This window comes from Mya arenaria, chromosome 15 (assembly GCF_026914265.1).
Source record: "Mya arenaria isolate MELC-2E11 chromosome 15, ASM2691426v1".
NCBI lineage: Eukaryota > Metazoa > Mollusca > Bivalvia > Myida > Myidae > Mya > Mya arenaria.
The window spans coordinates 46,088,060-46,109,289 of NC_069136.1; the positions used below are offsets into that span (position 1 = coordinate 46,088,060).

Sequence of the window (21,230 nt, forward strand, 5' to 3'; positions counted from 1 at the left end):
TATATCATGGAAATTCCGAATTATGATTTTAAACAAAAACATGATTCTGTAACCGGGCTCTTTGGGCTTGAGGTTCGGACGTTTGCGAAGTGTGTGCTTGTTTTCGTCATAAGGAAAAGGACAACGAAAATAACAACCCTTTACAATGTATTTCTCTCTGCAATCCCCCTTATCATATGCAACCTTAGTCAAATGAACCAATATGAGATATATAACCTCTTTGTTCCGTTGTGGAGAGAGACGGTGTTAACAACGATTCTGGACCCTTCACTGGCTCAACTCCCAGATTGCAAATTGATAAGGTGTTATAAATATATACATTAAGTGAATATTGTCATCACAATATAATTATAGTGAATATAGAATAATTCAAAAGTTTTCTAACAATAAGTATATCTTTAGCAATATCTTCTTATGATTTTATAAGGGGCATAATAACATGACCAAACACGAAACTAATACTGAAAGACATGTAAAGCTGCAAATGTGTAATGACAGAAATACTGAATGTAAGTTGCTTTTATATAGATTAGAACATAATTAAAGTGTACTTTTACAATTATTTTAAGGTACTTCACGACTAAATGCCACATTTTTGTTTAAGCTTATTACTATCTAAAAATATTGGTTCTGGGAAGGATAATACGCTTCTATGATTTTAAAACCATTGATTTATTATGATAAGATCTATTTGTATGCAAATAATTTGGAGCAGTAAAAATATCAGCACTTAATTAATAAAATGGACAAGACTACAAGAAAAAATGCAACATAGTTAGAAGACATAATACCCACATCAAGCGATGAAATATTACCTGTTACAGAAATGAATGGTGGTCAGCAGAATGTAGTAATATTTGACGATTATGTTTGCGAAAAGAAAAAAAACACACCACATAATTGATTACTTTATTCAGGGTAGGCATAGAAACTGCTGCGTTTTTATCTTTCTCAATCATATTACACCAACAGATATAAGATTAAATTGTTCCCATTACATATTTTTTGAATCCCCATCGCACCGAGAGACAAATTTTGTTTGTTCTGAGCAAAGTATTGATAAATCTCTTTACAGTTCTGAATTGAAGGTACCTTTTGATTTATTAATTTAGTCGAACCAAGGAAGTTAGTTCAAAGAAACATTTATGGAACAATATAATATAATGGGATTATTAAAAAGCATTTCCGGAGAATCACAAAGCAACCAGACAACTACAAGCACACACACTAGTTCTAGACATGACATTATGCTATCAGTCTATGTTGCAAAGAAGTATTTAGTTAACTACTTTCACAAGGGAACTCATCAGGAAAATAGTTAACACAGTGATATTGACATGCATAATAATAAAATAGAAAAACTTGGGGATCCTGGGGAAACATATGATTGTGAAAACAAACGCTATGTGTTTACGCAAATTCGCAATTACTTAAACGATTTTGGTATAGTGGAAGTACTTGGTATGATTGCGACTTTAACACACTAATCAAAAGATGATATTGCACAACTTGATATATACAAATATACAGTCTAACAGATTGATTATTCAGAAAACGTAGGAAGTGAAACAAAGAAAAAGATGGGCTAGTAAAAGCACACACGAATGCTGAAAAATCTGACAAAGCTAAAAGAATTTAAAAAAAAAACACCAATAACCAGTGGGATGGAAAAAAAACATTTTCAACAAAATAATGACGGACGAACTATTTGACACAGATGACCTACAAACAGAATAAAACAGAATTTCAAACCAACATCATACTTAGCGAGGTGCCCAATTTAATGCTGTAGAAATAATAGTAAATGCTAATGATTCTAAAATAGAAGATGGAGTGAAATGATAAGTAATGAGGCCGAACAATTAAATGAGCTCCGTAAAATTGTTAGGAAACAACAGAACGCTATAGATGAATTAGTTTTATTTCATGCATACCGGTGAAAGATTGAAAAATATTAGTGATTAATAACTTGATCATTTCACTCTGGCTCGAGTGAAATGATAACCCTTGCTCATTTCACTCTGTACAGACAACTCGGGACTATTTTTTCCATCTTTTATAAGATTTGCTTCCCTTGACTTTGAACAAAAATACATGTATGTCACAAGTACATGTTTGTTGTCGTCTGTAGTGCAGTAATATACACATTGACCCAATCGTGTTGAATTGTCAAAATCCAATTATGCAATAGTTTTAATAAAACAAACAATTTTTTGCGATTGATTATAACTATTAAAAAAGAACAAGCTTAGCAATTTATGTATGAACTATTTTATGGAACATACTGTTACAATTAACCCGCTTGGTAGGTATCGGTTGAATATTTACTTGGCCACATGTGCTAGTAATAGAGTTGATAGATTATTTCTTCCTATAAACTCTAACCGCGTACATGTATGCACAAGCATTTTGAATTTGACCAATTTCCAGTTTACATTTATCAGTTCAACAATTCAGTTTTTATTCTTAAAAACTGTCAAAGTCTGCGCTGCATCCCTCTCAAACGCATCTTCGGGCACATCCTCGACATTTCCTCTGGGGTCTTCGTAAACACACGGGAACGTGGCATTCAACTTTATAGATATGAAACTAATTCGCTGTCTCAACAACAAAACATCCTTCGGCTGCACCGAGCATGAATTCACCCCGAACAAATACCGTAAGATCCAGAGTCTATGAGCGACAGTGACTAGATACACACTACGCAATACACTAAACACAGACTTCCGTTGCTTTTACGAATACACACTTGTATAAGTCCATTAGTGTTGATTTAAATCTGTTGCAATTGTTTTTGAATGTACAAAAATTTCACATGCTCAAGTTTCATTGAATTGTATTTCTACGCGATACATTTGCTTTTATTTAAATACTTGATTTGTGACTCAATAAATGTTAAACATGATATGTTTCGTTGATGGAAGTAGGGTTTTATCTAAAAATATTTTCAATTCCAACAATCATTTCCATAAAGTGTGGCATTGTTTTTTAGTGGACGGACTGCTCGCGCGAAGAGGAGGTAACTTTGACATAGCGATTACGACGCAGTTACTTCCCTTCGCAAACAGGCCACAAAAATTTACTCTAGCGGGGAAACATATTGAAAAAACATATGCATGAAATATTTTTTTTGTTGAATTCAGTGTAAGATCGTATTTTATTTCACGAGTGGTCACAGAAAAATAATGTTTTCACTATTGAAATTAAATACGATCTTACAATGAATTCAACAAATATCATCTATTTACTTAAAGACAAGATCTTATCATCAGCAAAGGCTGCCGATGTTTTAGCTTTAGAAAGGGAAAATATAAATATTAATGAAAAGAAAATTTAAATGTTGATAAAGGAGTACGTTTAGAAATTATGGTGAACAATTTAGAAACTAATTTACAGTCACTACAAACAATAAAGCATGAACATACTGTACTAAAACAGCAACTCAACGGTTTAACTTCCCTGCTTGGAAATCCCGTATTACTGTGAATGTATGAAATAGATGACAAAACAATAATAAAGATAGGTGAACTTAGTTATTCATTGTGGACAGCTGGAAAACCTCAAGGTAAACTTTATCAAAATTAATTGGATGTATTTATACGCACAATAAATCCCAAAATTGATTCAACGAGTTGTTGGTTTACGTTAATGGAGCCATCCACCCTTACGTTAAAACATAAGCTTTTAACCATCTCTGTCACACTTATGACGCTGTATTTTAGTTCACTGGAATATCATTTTGGTCGAACTTTTCATATATTTACCTTTTCAAACACACACAAACATGACAATACTCTTTCAAGATCATTAGAACCTGGAACATATGTTATGAACCTTAACCGTCGAAGCGATAATGCTGGCTATATATCTGGCACAATAGAAGTATATTATCATACTTGATCGAGATTGTAAGTATCTTCCATGGCCGAGAGTGTAAGATAGGTTCATCCCGACCCAAGCGTAGGGTGTGTTGCGGAAACGAGGTTCCGCAAAACACCCTGAGCGAGGATTGGGATGAACCTATCTTATACGAGCGGCTATGGTAGATGCTTTTTCTCCCACCTCAGTTAAAGAATATTAAGTAAAAATGATACAGACGACAGTCTTCAACAAGGGAGGTAACTACAATGTGATGACCATTAAAAAAGAGTTTCATACGAGTACTTGTTTTATCTTTGCCCGTGGGCAAGATTTTAGAAAGTTAGATTAAATCTCTTTATCTATCGCTTTACCTTTGACATATCGATATCCATGAAATATCAAATTATGTAAATGTTGACCTCATGTCTGTCATTGAACTGTATTCATATCTACATCCCATAGAACACTGCACCATGGTTACGTTTTGTTTTGTACACGTATGCTATTGTTGAGACACTTATACCGGACAACATTATTTAAGGTATGGCTATGCAGTTAATATGTTAATATGTTTGTAACTATTTAAAAGAACACTGCATTATGTTTCAAGTTGTATTGTACTTTCGCGGATGCTCACTTTCCGTTTATTTTTCTCTCTTTGTATGAATACTTTTTACAATGAAAGTACTGATTGAGAATGATGCCTTAATTATAAATCAATTTATTGTCAGCATTATGTATGATATAAGCAGTGTTGTTGACTGTGTATTGATTTTTCTGACACTGTAATCTTTGTAGTTTAAAGGTATGTTTTAATGCAGTCGTCAAAATACGTGTATTATTATCCCTAAATAATCAAAGCACGACCAAGTCCTTTTCATGCTACATGTGCCAATAAAAGCAACTCTTATCTTTGAAAAGTGCCCCTAATATCTGCCAAGCAATATACGTAAATGTGATTGAACCAGATATATTTGTTTCAAAAATCATTTTTATCCTGTGAATGACGCCCACCAAAATTTCAGAAGCGCGTAACCAAACTGCGTTCTGTAGTTTTAGTCTTCACCAAATGGTTTCCGGAAAGTGTACTCACCTGACAATTTAAAATACGAGACGCAAAACACTGCTGTAGAAATGTGCAGTTAATATAACGTTTGTAGGGTTAGCAATGTAATTGTTTTATATAATTACTTTTTAATCTTAATCGTGCATATTGGTTATTTTTGTCTCAAAAGAAATACAATGTATTTGAATTGACTGTATTCATACATACTTTTTAAACAACTTAGCTGTCGTCCATTTCAAACATTTAACTTCTTTTTTTTTTCGGCGAACGCCGTTTAACCTCAGATTTGACCTACATCTTAAGAAAAATGACTTAGATTGCAGACAGATCTAATATTGTGTTTGATGAATTATTTGAAAGGCATAATGTAAATTAAGTGTTTTGTTTGGTTATAAGTCAAGTTGGCGAGCCTACAAGAGGCCCTAATGAGAAGAAGTTTTGAAACGGAATTTTCTAGATATTGTCTTCTTATTGCTCTCTTTGAGCAATAGCTTTCAGTAAAACACATGAAATGTTATATTTCAGTGCAAATTGTTTAATCATTTTTAAAACATAATATGTATTCAGTTATTTATCGTCAGAATACACTTATTACCCCCCTTGCGAGCCTTTCGTAATCTCCAGTTTTGTGAGGATTGCTTCTAATCGGAAGACCGAGTTCAGAGATTAGCACTTATTTTGTAACGAATTCCGGTTCGTACCGTTATGAAATCTTCGGGCCGCGTCTAATCAGGTTGGCCGGAGATGGCCGAGTAGCTTAGAGTAGTAAACAACATAACTGGGGACCTGTGTAAAGGTCCTTGATATCATTAACAATTAAAAACATGTTGATGATTAATCCGTTTTCTAGTTCGGAATAGTTACTTCTGATGAACTCAAAACTTCAAAAAAAGGCTAAGTATATAAGTTAGCTGTTGATGATCCTAAAAATAAACAACATAACTTCAATGCATTTCATAATTTTTAAAGCTCAGATTTATCCCATTATGATAATCATGATGTCTTTTTAATTAGTTGTGCAAATATTTGCTTAAACATGTTAAGTTTATACAGCTTTCTTATAACACTCTTTATGACATTCTTTACAATATTGATCGCCGATATCAATTTTAAAGATTTTCTTTTAATTTAAAATATCAAGTCTTCATTCCGACGGCGCTTTTGCAATAGATAAGAGTGCAGTAAGTCAAACAAATCATTACTTTGCTTCAGAACAGTTCAGTAAAACGGAAAACGAAACTACGTCAAAAAACTGACAAGTCAACAAAATTGAATATTTACCGTCGCTGACTCATTAAGGTTGGTTACTTTTTACATAGTTTTATGCTTGTAGTTTTCTTGTTGGACATATATTTGTTGTATACAGTACTTGTGTTGAAAAAGATTGATATACTTATCTCATAACATCAATAATAACATTTTTCTATTACAGGGCAATTAAAAAGACTGTTTTTATATTGTTGTATGCAGAATTTAGTTTCACGTATCAATATTTACACCTCAACTTCTTTCCTTAAATGAACTGTCTTTCGGCAATTGCGTTTATCAATCGCTAAACACAACATCTTCGGATATGTTCGGATCGCAATCTCATCGCATAACAATATACATGAATATATTGATCTTTTTATTTTTTGTATTGTGTCAGCAGGTCCCGTAAAATATAAATCCACATTTTAAAAAGTGTTAATTTATTATATTTTAAATGTATTGTTGCCATAAGTGTCCCAATTTTACGTTTAAAAGTGATTTCAAGTGGCTGATCTTTTCCCGCGTTACTGTGACGTCATTTGAAAAAAACATTTCCGGTTACAATTGGGTCGTTCTATTCAGAGAATGGGTAAGAAAGGATAACTTAAAGGTTTTATTAAATGAATTGAATCATTATTTTAAACAATTCTTGAATGCAATGAAGAACTATTACTGCAAATATAAGGTATGGATTGCGGGGTTGATATCATTATAGGGGTATGAACGCAATTGGGCTGGTCAAAGTACGTGTGGACTCCACACACCTTGACCAGCCCAGTTGCGTTCACACCCCGATAATGACATCATCCCCGCAATTCAATCCTTAATTTAAGATTGCGCAACGCTCTAGCCAGGTATTTTCACCTGAAATCAGATCAAAAGACAAAATCAATGAGCACATACATGTCAATCGAAGAATTTGGACGCGCTAACTCCTCTGCGAAAAGTATTGAACGGTCTTGCAAATCTTTCTTACAAACTAAAGGTTACGATGAATTCATAATACAAAAGCCTTCCACAAACAAAATACTCAACAGGAATCTTTTTCGCAGACGATGCAATATTTAGCTATACACGTAGTGAAATGCAAATTGATTGTCAATCTTTATGTAAATAATGTTATTATCCGAATTCGTTGATATAGTTGAAATGAGTTTAGGCTTGTCTATAAGCGAAGGTGCTCTGACAATTAGAATGTATTACTCACAAATATTTGAATTAGTGGCCTGATACATTGACAATTTTTTTTAAATATTCACGCTATGTACATAGTGCATTATGTCTTTTTGCATATGAATGTAATATGCTTATATTGAAATTGCATATATTAGTGTATGTCAATATATCTAAGTATGTATGTTATACATATAAAAGTATATAGTTATTGTACCTTGATCACTATGTTATTATGTTTTTCATTGTTCATATGCTGTATACTCATGGGCATTTTTGTCTGTATGTGTGAATAAACTCGAAACTCTATAAAAAAAATTAAACCATTTGTGGCCTCAATTACCACTTGAATGGTTGAACCGCGAAATTGTCAGACTTGTTCATCCCTTTTTTGCGATAAATTTGACTTAATAAAACAGTATAAAAACCACAGCAAATTGTTGATGTGTTTGGTAAGTGTTTAGTTTTCACTTGTTTTTGTCCCAAATAACAACAATTTAATCGCCTTGTTTTCACTGCCAGATTGTATACAAATTATGATTGAGTGTTAACAAATATGTAAAATTATCGCCTTTCTTAACAAGGGGATCGAAAGCCATTCAATATAATCCTTAAATGACTGAATATATATGGACTTATTGTATTGCCTTTCAAGTGCTTATAAATAACTAAATGACACATAAAAGCACCACTTGGTATGCATATTAAACTGTTTTATTTGATTGTCTAAAACCCATATACATTATAATTCCTTAAGGTAAGTCTAGCAATTGCATTACACACACACACTGTTTTTCACTTCAGTTATTGACTATTTGTTATTTGTATGACACTAGATGGTTTAAACCCCATATAGAATTTTATCATTGCAGGAAACTCTAGCTATTGCATTAAAACATATGTGATGGTGTGTTTTGCACCTAAGTAGTTATTGACTATATGTTAATATATATAAAGAGAGAGGGAATTCAAGACATCCAATTTTTACCTCATGTAAACGTATGAGTATTACCATTTAAAGATTTTGATCATTAGGTAATTTATTTTATTCCTATAGTAAATGATCTTATTTGTTTGTACCATGTACCGTTTTCAGTTTTCTTTGCTATATTTCAAAAGGATGTTTAAGATGCTACCTAAATATGCAATAGATAACAGGTTGTCATTTAAAACATTTGACCTGTTTTTTAATCGTTTAATGCTAAAAATACTGTTAATAATGTAATACTTGTATACGGTATAATTGTATAATGTTTGCTCATCAATTCTTTAAACATTAAACACACTACAGTCCAGAGATTCTTAATTCTGAGTACAAACTAAAGCAAAAACACTACAGGGATAAGCCCAGTGTAATTGTCTTTGCCTGGAATAAGCGGTGGGTTTTGAGGCGTGGTGGGGAAAGTGACACATCCGGCTAAGCCATTCAGTTCAACCTGATGGAGCAGGTAAGAATGAACAATACAAAAATGCACCAATTAAGATCAAAATTAGACAAACCCACAGCTTTTTTCTTTGTTAAACATAAAATATAAAATATAAGGAATGACATAAGCTACAACATAAAAAACAATTATAGCTCTTGGAAATGTATCAATTCCTAGTTGTCAGAAGAGATCATCCGAAACATTAAACGTATATATAACATCTGCTCATAAACGTTGTTTAAAGTCGTCCAGAATAAAAGGTTTTACTGTGAGAAATTATTTTACAATATATGTTTAGATATACATGTACTGCAAACAAATAAAAAAGATCATGCCAAAATGTCTTTATCGTGAGATGGTGAATAAGATAATCGCTTTAAATATTGCAATAGAAACAAGAACAACATCAATCGTCGTGTTTTTATGTTGCCAGAAAAAAGCCAAGCTTACATTAAACAATACACACACACTGTACATTAAACAATACACACACACTGTAACACACAGTCAGTGATTCATATTTAAAAAATAAAGCGTTCTGACTTTCATTGGAACGAATGGCTAAGTAATTTAAGCAATCAGTAAAAATGGTATAATTTATATATATTTTTAACTTCTCTCTTTTCAGTATGGGGCTATTTGACAACGAACGTCCTTTCAAAGGCCAAGTGTTCAAAGACATTAGAAAAAAGTGTATTAAAGCCAGGTCCCCTTTCACAGATCCTTTATTTCCGCCCACTGGCTCTTCCATTTACTTCAGTAAGCGATGTCCCACCGATATTGTTTGGATGAGACCTGGGGTAAGTTTTAGGCGTCTGTAACATCATGGCCTATCGCAAATATTCTGTCATGGTCATCATTTCTATTAAGCTACTTCTGTGGTCATAGCGTTCATTTTTATAAAGCCTTAATAAAACTAAATGCAATTGTCGATTGGACATTCTGATCACAACGCGAACAGACAATTGCCGTAGCATATATTTAGGATCTCCCGAGGGCTGAATAAATGCTGTCCAGAACATATTATAATTATGTAAACCTTGTTTACAAAAACAAAAAAAAACTTTGGCTTACAGAAAGTCTAAGTTACGGAATCTCCTGAATGACAAGTCCTTTGATGTCTATAGCCAGTTAAACCCGTTAATGATTGTAATGCGATATTTAAAGTATCACATGATGTTATTACACTATCATTTTAATTCCAGAAAAACGTTTAAATGGTCAACTGCAATTTAGGGTCAATTTGAATGTACAAAAGGCTGGCTTGGAGCTTAATCAAGGGAGTCTGCAAATGGTTTTAATCTGAGTCTGCGGACCAAGTTAGAGGCAATCTGCTACTGAGTTTAATCTAATAGTCATTGCTCTTTGAAACAAAACACTTAACGGACGAGAATTTTTCGTCCGTGTTTACTAAATACAACCTGACTTCCTGTATTAACAAAGAAAACTGAATATCATTAAAATTTCATTGGTCTTTATATTTTTTTACATGAAGTCCCATTGCCCTTTGTAGAGATTATAAAGTGAAATTAAAAATCTTATTTGCCGCTGTAAAAAAGTCGAATTCAAAATGAGTATCGAATACGATCTGAGTTAGCTCTGTGGTTGAAAGCTGTGGGTATTTATTTTTCGCGAACGATTTTCTGAGAACGGTTAGACTGGTACTATTTTAAGGCTGAACAAAGGAGAAAGATGCTAAACGTATGATACAAATTTGAAATTGATCTGGTTGACTGATAAGCATAGGTCAAGGTCACTCTATGCCGTATTGGACATAATTTAGTAAAAACGATTCCAATTGAAACGAGTTCGTTATCAGAACAAGTGTGCAACTGAATGTATTGCATTGCTCTTCTATTTCCTGATTTATGAACGCCTATATACTTTAACCGGTCCACAATTAAACCAGTAAATATCTCTTGTGTGGTCAAACTGCCTTCGAACAATAGTCAACCGTTGATTAACTATGGCCGAGTATCTTTTTGTAAAGATAGTTCTTGATTTTACCTTATGAAATACGATTGAACGGTTGAAAGTGCTTCATAATAAAGTGATGTTCTTTAAAAACATTGAATCCCATAACATTCAGTGATCAAGCCAACCGTAGAAATGTTATATAATAACCCTTTTACGAGATGTATATTTCGCAATCCTATTTTCATTATTGCTTAGAGTATGATCAAATATCAAACGTTTTACTGTTGGTCTAATAGCAGCATTTTATTGGGTTCATTTAATAATGGATATTCGTAAGTATATAATCAAAAGCAACGATTACCTACCGGCTTTTGTCTGCAAACAATAAATTAAATTATTTATATATCTAATGAATTTGTATTTAAATCCGTAGTGCCAATGTACTTTTATTTAAGAAACAATCAAATACAATTGCAGGAGATTGAATCCGATCCAAAGTTTTTCGAAGACGGTGTAAGTTCTAACGATTTATCCCAAGGAAAACTTGGCAACTGCTGGTTTGTGGCAGCGTGTGCTTGTCTTACAGAGAACTCCGAGCTCTGGAGAAAGGTTGGGCTTTATATCTTATCATCATACGTAGGGTATCTTTGCCTTTTATGAACCATATGATCAACGCACGTATCGTAGCAATTTTAGCAACAATCTTAAAACCACATGGCATTTTCACGGCATTTTCAAACCATCTTATCAACGCAAGTAGGGTATGATGGCATTAAGGGACCATGGTATGAACGCACGTGGTGTTTGATGGCATTAAATGATCATCGTACTAATGCACGTAGGGTAAGGTGGCCTAAATTGACCATATTGTTAACGCACGTGGTGAATGATGGCATTGAGAGAGCATATTATTAATGCAAGCAGTATGATGTAGTATGAACGGACCATATTATTTACGCACGTGGTGAATGGTGGTATTAAGGAACATCTTATTAATGCACGTAGGGTATGATGGCATGAATGGACCATATTATTAATGCACGTGGTGAATGGTGGCACTAAGGAACATCTTATTAATGCACGTAGGGTATGATGGCATGAACGGACCATATTATTTACGCACGTGGTGAATGGTGGCATTAAGGAACATCTTATTAATACACGTAGGGTATGATGGCATGAACGGACCATATTATTTACGCACGTGGTGAATGGTGGCATTAAGGAACATCTTATTAATGCACGTAGGGTATGATGGCATGAACGGACCATATTATTTACGCACGTGGTGAATGGTGGCACTAAGGAACATCTTATTAATACACGTAGGGTATGATGGCATGAACGGACCATATTATTTACGCACGTGGTGAATGGTGGCATTAAGGAACATCTTATTAATGCACGTAGGGTATGATGGCATGAATGGACCATATTATTAATGCACGTGGTGAATGGTGGCACTAAGGAACATCTTATTAATGCACGTAGGGTATGATGGCATGAATGGACCATATTATTAATGCACGTGGTGAATGGTGGCACTAAGGAACATCTTATTAATGCACGTAGGGTATGATGGCATGAACGGACCATATTATTAACGCACGTGGTGAATGGTGGCACTAAGGAACATCTTATTAATGCACGTAGGGTATGATGGCATGAATGGATCATATTATTAACGCACGTGGTGAATGGTGGCACTAAGGAACATCTTATAAATGCACGTAGGGTATGATGGCATGAATGGACCATATTATTAACACACGTAGGAGAAGATGGCATAAAGGGATCATTTCATTAAAACACGTAGGGTATGATGGCATGAATGGACAATCTTCTCAACGCACGTAGGGTATGATAGCATGAAGGGACCTTCTTATTAACAACCATCTTATCAACGCACGTGGTGTATGATGGCATTAATGAACAATCTTATAAACGCAAGTAGAGCTGGATTGCAGAAAGGAGCCATCTTGTTAAAGCACGCAGTGCTTGATGGCATTATTGGACCATTTTAAACAAAAAACGTGCTGTATGATGGCTTAAAGTGACCATCTTATTAATGCACGTGGTGTATGATGGCATTAAGGGACAATCTTATCCACGCACGTGGTGTAGCATGGCATTAAGGGACAATCTTATCAATTCACGTCAGGTATGATGGCATAAAGGTACGATATCATTAACGAACGAAGGGTTTGACAGCATTTAAGGACCACCTTATAAACGCACGTAGTGTATGATGGCATTAAAGGACCATATTATCAACGCATGTAGGGTTGATGGCAATAAGGGGCAATCTTATAAAAGCACGTGGTGTATCATGGCATTAAGGGACCATCGTATTAACGCACTAAGAGTATGATTGTATCTAGGGACCATCTTATTAACGCACTTGGTGTATGATGTCATTAAGGAACCATCTTATTAACGCACGTAGGGTATAATCTCATTAAAGAACCATCCTAATAGCACAGGTGGTATATGATGGCATTAAGGGGACCATCTAAATTACGCACGTAGAGTATGATGGCATTAAGGGACCATCTTATTATCACACGTAGAGTATGACGGCATTAAGGGACCATCTTATTAATTCACATGGTGTATGGTGGCATAAAGGGATCATTTTATTAACGCAAGTGGTGTATGAAGGCATTTATGTGCCATATTATTAACGCACGTTGTGTATGATCGCATAAAAGGAACATCTTATTAACGCACGTAAAGTATGATGGCATTGAGGGACCAACTCTTTAACCCACCTGATGTATGATGGCCTTAAGGGACCATCTTATAAACACATGTGATGTAAGATGGTATTGAGGGACCAACTTATTAACGAACAAAGAGAATGATGGCATAAAGGCGCCATCCTATAAACGCACGTGGTCTATGGACCAACTTTTAACTGCACATCGTTTATGATGGCATTAAGGGGCCATCTTATTAACGCACGTAGGGTATGATTGAATTAAAGGACCAACGCACGTTGGGTTTGCAGCATTTAGGGACGTGTATGGCGGACTATCTTATCGACGCAGGCAGTTAATAATGGAACTTAGGGAACATCTTATCAAGGCACGTTTTATTCCAATCGTTATTTCTGAGTATGTATTCCATCTTTTGAAACGCAATCTTTATTTGTTAGATTTGCAGGTTTTGTAATGATATTCACTCAAATTCACTCAAATTCTTGATCTCAAGATAAGTTTACGTACGCTCATTGATAGAAGAACCCTTATGGTTGTTATTTTATTCCTGAGACCTTTAGTTTCATATTTGCAAATCTAATTTTCATATTCAATTCATATACACACGCATACACTGCTTTCACATTCCAGATAATTCCTGACGCTGAAGACCAAGAGTGGAACGAGAAGAACAAGTACGCCGGCATATTTCACTTCAAATTCTGGCGATGTGGTACCTGGGTGGACGTTGTCATAGACGACTACCTGCCTACTATTCATGGGAGACTTATCTTCGTACGTTCGAAAGCAACGAATGAGTTCTGGTCGGCCCTCTTGGAAAAGGCTTACGCTAAGTGAGTTACATCTCCTTCTTGTAGTGTTTATATGTGTGTCGTTTCAGCCCTTGTGTTGTGCCGCTTAACAGGGTATACAAGATTACATGTATTTGCCTTCTGGTTTTGTCCTAAGTTACAAAAAAATAGTTGGATATGGTGCCCTTAAATGCTTTCAAATGGTGTTTAGATTTTGTTTTTTAAAATAAATGTTAATAAACCTAGTACGTATAGTGATATATAATTATGCTTATGCGAGTGTTACCTTTAGGCTTGCTGGAAGCTATGAATCCCTCGATGGAGGACACGAGAAGGATGCCCTTGTCGACATGACCGGAGGGGTCGGGGAAGACATTAACCTGACGGATTATACCACACCTGAGCAAAAGAAAGACCTCTTTAGGATTCTCGAACATTCGAAAGAGAACAACGCCCTTATGAGTGCCGCTATTGGTGTATGCAGGCTGGTAAAGCCATTAACTAACTCATTTCATTTATTGCGGTTAATATTATAGTCGTTTAAACGAATCTAAATAGTGTTGATTTAAACTTTAATGATTCTACAACAAGTGTAATGACAGTTATATTAGATTATGCTTCGTCACTATATATGGCACGATCTTGCACCTGAGTATTGTCTTGTACTTTGGGTAAAACCGGACGGTAAAATCCACATGTTGGCTAAGTGTCAACAAATTTAAATCCCCTACAACCGCTACTGCAGTCGAATCTGAGACTTCTTGGTGAAAAACAAGGGCGCTTACCACTGCGCTCACCGGACAACCCGGTGTGCCTTTGTAAAGAGCGTTTGAGCTAACCACTGGGCTTAGCGGGACACCTTAAAATTGTTGTCATTGTCTTATTTGTAAAACATGAAAAATAATAACACCCTTTACATATTTCGCTTGCAAATGGTATGTGACCTGTGTCGGTAGGATGAAGACGCAGAAGTGGAAAAAGAATTGCCATGCGGACTGCTAACAGGTCACGCCTACACCATTACAGCGGTAAAGAATATCAAACTTGGCAAGGGGTTGTTTTCAGTATTCGCAAGAAAACACTTACAAATGGTCCGCTGTAGAAACCCCTGGGGCAGAGGCGAGTGGAACGGAGCTTGGAGCGATGGGTAGGTGTTTTTGATTGATTTTTTTTTTGTGTTTTGGACATTGGTTGTATTATACGGTTCAGGCCAAGTTAGCCCGCTGCATTTTTTTTGTAGATCGCCAGAATTTGACTCTTACTTATTTGGTGTTTGTTAGTGCATTAGACAGAATCGATACACGTCAATGTATTAAACAAAACCTGTGAAAGATCTTCAATTGTCATTGGCACACACACGCACGCACGCACGCACGCACAAACCCACCCACCCACCCACCCACCCACCCACCCACCCACCCACCCACACACACACACACACACGCATACGCGTTTATATATACTTGTGAGTTATATAGAGCTACACCGACGTACCGAGGTCTGCCCTTTCTGTTGAAGATAGAGCAACCATCTTTCAAATTAATATCGTAAATGGGGCATATATTGTAAATTGCTGTCGAGAATTCAAATAACATCAATAGTTTGTTCTTCAACTTTTCAACATCATTTAGAGGCATCTCCATATATGGTATGACATGTGTCTGTCATCTCCTCGTTTGCATATTACACACAACTGCCTCATAATGTTGATGATTAGTGAATACTTGTTTTAACTCATAACGTTGATGATCAGTGAATACGTGTTTACTCACCGAGGTAAAATATCGTTGTGTTAAATCATACATTAATTCTCGAGTTTACTAGCACTCATCATGAAGTTTTGACCCCTAGGAGGATTTTACCTCAAGTGTTCATCCTCCAGAGCAAACCCCAATCTATCCCACTTTGGGCCTTTTGTTTCCTTCTTCTTCTTATTATTATTATTTATTTAGCATTCGTAAGCTCCGCCCATTCCTTATCATACAGATTTTACTTCATGTCATCTAACCATAACATTTTGCGTTCGTGTACTTTGTGTGTGGCATTAACGACTTTGAACAAGCATTATGCTGCATTTGACACATTATTGTACACGGTTTTTTTCTTCCCGCTTCATTATTTTCAGAATTGTTTGATGACTCTAAAAATATCCGTGTTTTGCCCCGGAGGGTGGGTAGAGCGCACACCATGAAATTTAAACAGACTGCGTTGTTTTGTTTCCTGTCACGGAAACTTGTCAAAATTCAATCATGAGGCGGTGTAACCGCGCCAGTCAGAATCCGCTTTCTTTAGCTCTTAAAGGCCTAGTTTAAGGAATGTTTGGCATGATAATCCCCTGCTGTGCATCTCTTACTTATCACACTGGTTCCACAGTAGGGGCCAATATCATGTGCATTGGTTTATTGGCTCAGGGCCATTTAGGGTCAATTTTTATAATAAAACAATGAAAACTGCGCAACAGGATACTCAGATTGGAGATCTGATAAGCCAGTTAGGCATTAAGATTAAGATCAACAGAGGTTGGGTACTTGGAGGGGGGGGGGCACTTATAGAAGGCTTAAACTAGGCCTTTAAGGTTGTTCGGTTAACGCACTCCCGGGTTTGGTTCCCAGCCTGGGCGCATGTTGGTTTGGTTTGTGGTCACCAAGCTGGACTAGTGGTATTTCTCTTGGCACTCAGGTTTCCCGCACAACACAACACCACACTATCGCGTAACAACTTGAGTGATTAATCGTACCAACTTTGTTTCACAATCGTTGCAAACAAAAATAAGTAAATAAACTAAACTAATACTTCAAACCTGGGAACAATGCCGTGATATCGTTGATTATTGCTCTTATATCAAACGCATTTTGAGACTTAAAAGGTGCATAGCAAACATTTCTACATTAATGTATATTAATACTGACTTGAAAGTACAGATACAAGTTCAGTAGTCGAAAGTTTAAACATAATGACATAGGGTTAAAGCCAGAAACACAGAAAAACAACACAAACATGCACAAACGACACACAACATATATAATGTATAATAGTAGGGGACTGTTTATCAAGGATTGTTGGGTTAAAACTTTGGAACTTCAGCAAAATGTAATTTTACTGGGGTTTAATTAGTTTGCGTACGCACAACCTCGTAAACAAATTGTAAAAACAAGCGGCACCATTAATGTCATTTGGAATGGTAAATGATAGACGCCAGGAGTCTAAAATCGTTTTCTCTTTTGTATCGGCGGACTATCAGACTACTTTGACATCGAGACTTCGATTTAACCAACTGTTCATCTGTCCGGAGACCGGATAGACATGTAACACGTGTTCCAGTGGTGTTTCTTTCATCAACTTAATCACAATTAGCAAAGACGAGCTTTGTACTTAACCCTTGATCGGCCTTTGCCTTATTCTAACCAAACACAGCCGACGGAAATAAAATTAAAACTAAAAATGATACCTGCATAGTTTTGCCTAAGTTTATGTTTCTTCCTTTATTTATACCTATGTGTACCCATGGAGCTTATTTTCATCTTATTATTCACATTGCGTATAATTTGTTGGCTGTCAAATCTAAAAGCGATGATGCAAAAGAAATCGGATATAATTGTCAAGGGAAATAACTGAGTAAGAGAATTTGACATATTTGTCATTCGGAAACTCGGACTTGTAGGTTGGCTGCTAATAAGCGGTGCTAGAGTAAAAATATACTTCATAAAAAACGTCTAAATTTATTTTGGTTTTGAAATGTGTCCTCTTGTTAATGTAAATCTTCATTATTTCACACGTAACGTTTCAAACTGACCACAATATTAAACGGTTACCCGAACTGTGTTGGCCACTGGCTTATAGTATAACTTTTTGGCTACCATTTAGAGCACAAAGAGCCAATTCCCAGCAGCGGATCCCCCTTAAAGCCACTTCAGGGTTTCATCAAGATAATGACGTAGTATTTTGTTCCTCAAGTCCATTATATAGATCGCTCAATACATTGTATACATTCCATTCTGTAGGTGGAACTCCGTGAAGGAACTTTTTGTTCACCATCAGTGTAAAACAAAGCATCCTTTTAAGGCAAATTTATTTCACGTTGAAGTACATGTATTTTATACATTTCATTAAAAAATATAAGCAAAAGAATTGGGGGTCATCATTTTGCTTCAGAGCAAAAATAATCTAAAAACAAACAAACAAGAAGCGCCGTGGAGCGAGCCCTCACCTTTTTTCGAAGATAATAACGAGTAAAATTAAATATTTTAATAATTAATAATGCCAGGGGATTGCCCCTTGATCTACACTTGAATATTGCAGAGACTGAGTCGAGTTGCCATGATTATGGAATTTTAAATAAATCATAGACATTTTATATACAAGTCATTTTTGGTTACATGCAGAGGGAAATAAAATAGTGAACGAGGTTAACAAGCACATATGTGAATACATTGTGCAATGAACAATGTTAATCTCTCACATTCATCACATACATTTGCCATCTTTACATGTCAAGAATATGTCACAAAATACAAGTGAGAAACTACAAAGTAACATGAACTGCAAACCAATGACTGACACCATGAAATTACACATTAACTGTGAATGTGTATAAAATACACTTCTCCATAAAATTCAAATGAGAAATTACTGTTTGAATAAAACAATCGGCAACTCTAAAAATCTATTTGTGACAAAAATTATTATGACATAATGTCACCACTACTGAGAACATTGTATCAGTGTTGTACATGACATACCCATTTTGTTAAATTCTATTTTTCATTTACAATGCAGTAGACCTTGGTCCCAGTTTTAGTTGTGACAAAATATAAATTCATTGTGGTCATTGTGTCAAAACTGTTTGAAAATAAAGTTAATTATTGAAATTATTATTGTATAGAAACAATCGACAAATTCTTATCCTGGTAAACTTTCTGCAAATCAACTGAAATTATATTTATTAACCTAGATGATAAACAGTGCAAGCGAAAATAAAGTGCTTGGACAAGCCTTTTCAGCCATTTTGAAGTTTCCAAGGCCTATTACTCTGACACACAAAAATGAACTCTGAGCAACTTTTGATAAAAAGGCTGGGTCATGTAACACTCGAAATGTGCTTATGATCCCATTGGCTGTTAAAAATATGCTCTTCAAAACCTCCGGAAATCTAAAAATGATTGAATCTAATTTTTAACAATGTAGAATAGTAACGATGACTTCATCATGATGACATAATAGATACATACTAAGAATAAAGCCTTAAGCCAGAGAAAAAATATTTTAGATTCTCATCCCAGCCCGCCCGTCAAATAAAAAAAAATAAACATGCCATTCAGCCCCATTTTTCTTCTTCAAAATACGGATGAGTATCAAAACATATTTTCCTCTGGCCTTTTGCTGCAATCCACTGTAAGATATAAAATAACCTCATATGCAGTGAACCATTGGCTTACAGAGACATGCTTGGACACCTTGACACTATGTACAAGATGTACTAGCACTTTGAACACTTATTATTGTTTCAGTGTGCAATCTGTCGTTATCCAACTGTGTAATGTGCTTTTTATTTAATTCCACTTCAGAGAATACAAACACTTGTGGCTTTTGATTGAATTAATACAGTCTATCATCTTCAGTTCCCGTCTCATAGTAATGTTGAACACTTCGACATTTTCTTAGGAGTTGGCCTTGCTCCTCTGTTAAACGCTGAAAGTTCCTGGCTGAAATGCAAGAGTGGATTTAAGCTGGACAAAAGATAAAGGTTAAATAACATGAATAAATCACCAAGCCAGGAATATCGTTACACTTTAAATCATATATATAACTACCAATGTTATGAGCAACAGAAGAGTTCGAAGACATGTGCAAACTGGTTTGAGGAAATTGGAACTAGAGCTTGAAACTCTAAATGATCATGTGAATGTTGGTCTCACCATTCCACAAGTGGATTAAAAAATCACAAAATTGGCAAAAATGTATAACATTTCATGATTGCAACATCATTTGTGAGATATAAAATATTTGCCTCATGTACACAACTTTAAGTTGTATACAAGCATTCAGAGGTAGAATTTTAACAAACAGCAACACACCAATTTTAGAAAGCTTTTTGCATACTTTAGGAGGTAAAAAAAACTCATAGAGACTTGTCTTTAGAAAGCCTTTAAAACAAATATGATTGCATTTGAGCTGTGTTGTCTAAACAATGGTCAATCTCACGATTAATACAATTATGGAAAACAAGTATCAAATTTGTCCAAGATTTTGTCAAGGAAAAAATTATGACCAGATTTATCAAGACAGTGCCAAAATGTTCTCTTGAGTATAACAGGGCTTTTTTAAGTGACCTAACAAGTTAGTTTTTCGACAAAAGATGACCCAGTGCACACTGATGTGCTTCATTTCAACACCCACATTTCATCAGTAACTGGAAGCATACTTTGTCTATATAACAGACAGCAACATTGCTGCAAATCTATTGGATCATTAATAAAACTCTTTTTTTAAGCGAACACTTTTAATGAGAAACAAGATAAGTCTACATCTGCAAGCAACATACAAACATGAATTTACCTTCAGGCAGCCCTTCAGCATGTTCAGAGATGACAGTGGATGGGGCAACTGTACCATTGTTCCCTGTAGCATCTGAAACACACAGTTAAGTTGAATGTTAACTGCTACAATATTATGAAAGCTTACTGGTATTCAGGTACAAAATTAACACATGCAATTATTAACTTACTGGATACATAAATTATAAATGTTACAAAAATTATTAGATCTAAATGTATTAATCAAGAAGTGTTGTCATTTTGGGCAACAATAAATCAAGGTGAACAAACATCTGCGGTTAAACTTCAACACACACAATTCATTACACACTTTTAGCATACATCATGAGGTACTAAAGTCAATGCATGTCTAGGTGCAACATTAAAAAGTATGTACCTATTTACAGATAAAATGCTCAATTAAGCCTGCAGTTTACCAAGATAAGCATGGTCCACTTCTGATCTTCTGTTGATGCACCAAGAGCATCTTG

At 35.2% G+C, this 21,230-nt stretch overlaps 1 long non-coding RNA gene and 1 pseudogene across 1 annotated transcript; one reads left to right on the forward strand and one right to left on the reverse strand.

Moving 5' to 3' along the window:
- Positions 1-6,110: 6,110 nt before the first annotated feature.
- LOC128220337 (calpain-5-like) overlaps positions 6,111-21,230 on the forward strand; it is a 36,028-nt pseudogene continuing 20,908 nt past the window's right edge.
- LOC128220340 (uncharacterized) lies at positions 18,533-21,230 on the reverse strand. The gene is made up of 3 exons (XR_008258754.1): positions 21,177-21,230; positions 20,762-20,833; positions 18,533-19,908 (listed from the first exon to the last, which is right to left on the reverse strand). It is a non-coding gene; the product is annotated as an uncharacterized LOC128220340 (long non-coding RNA).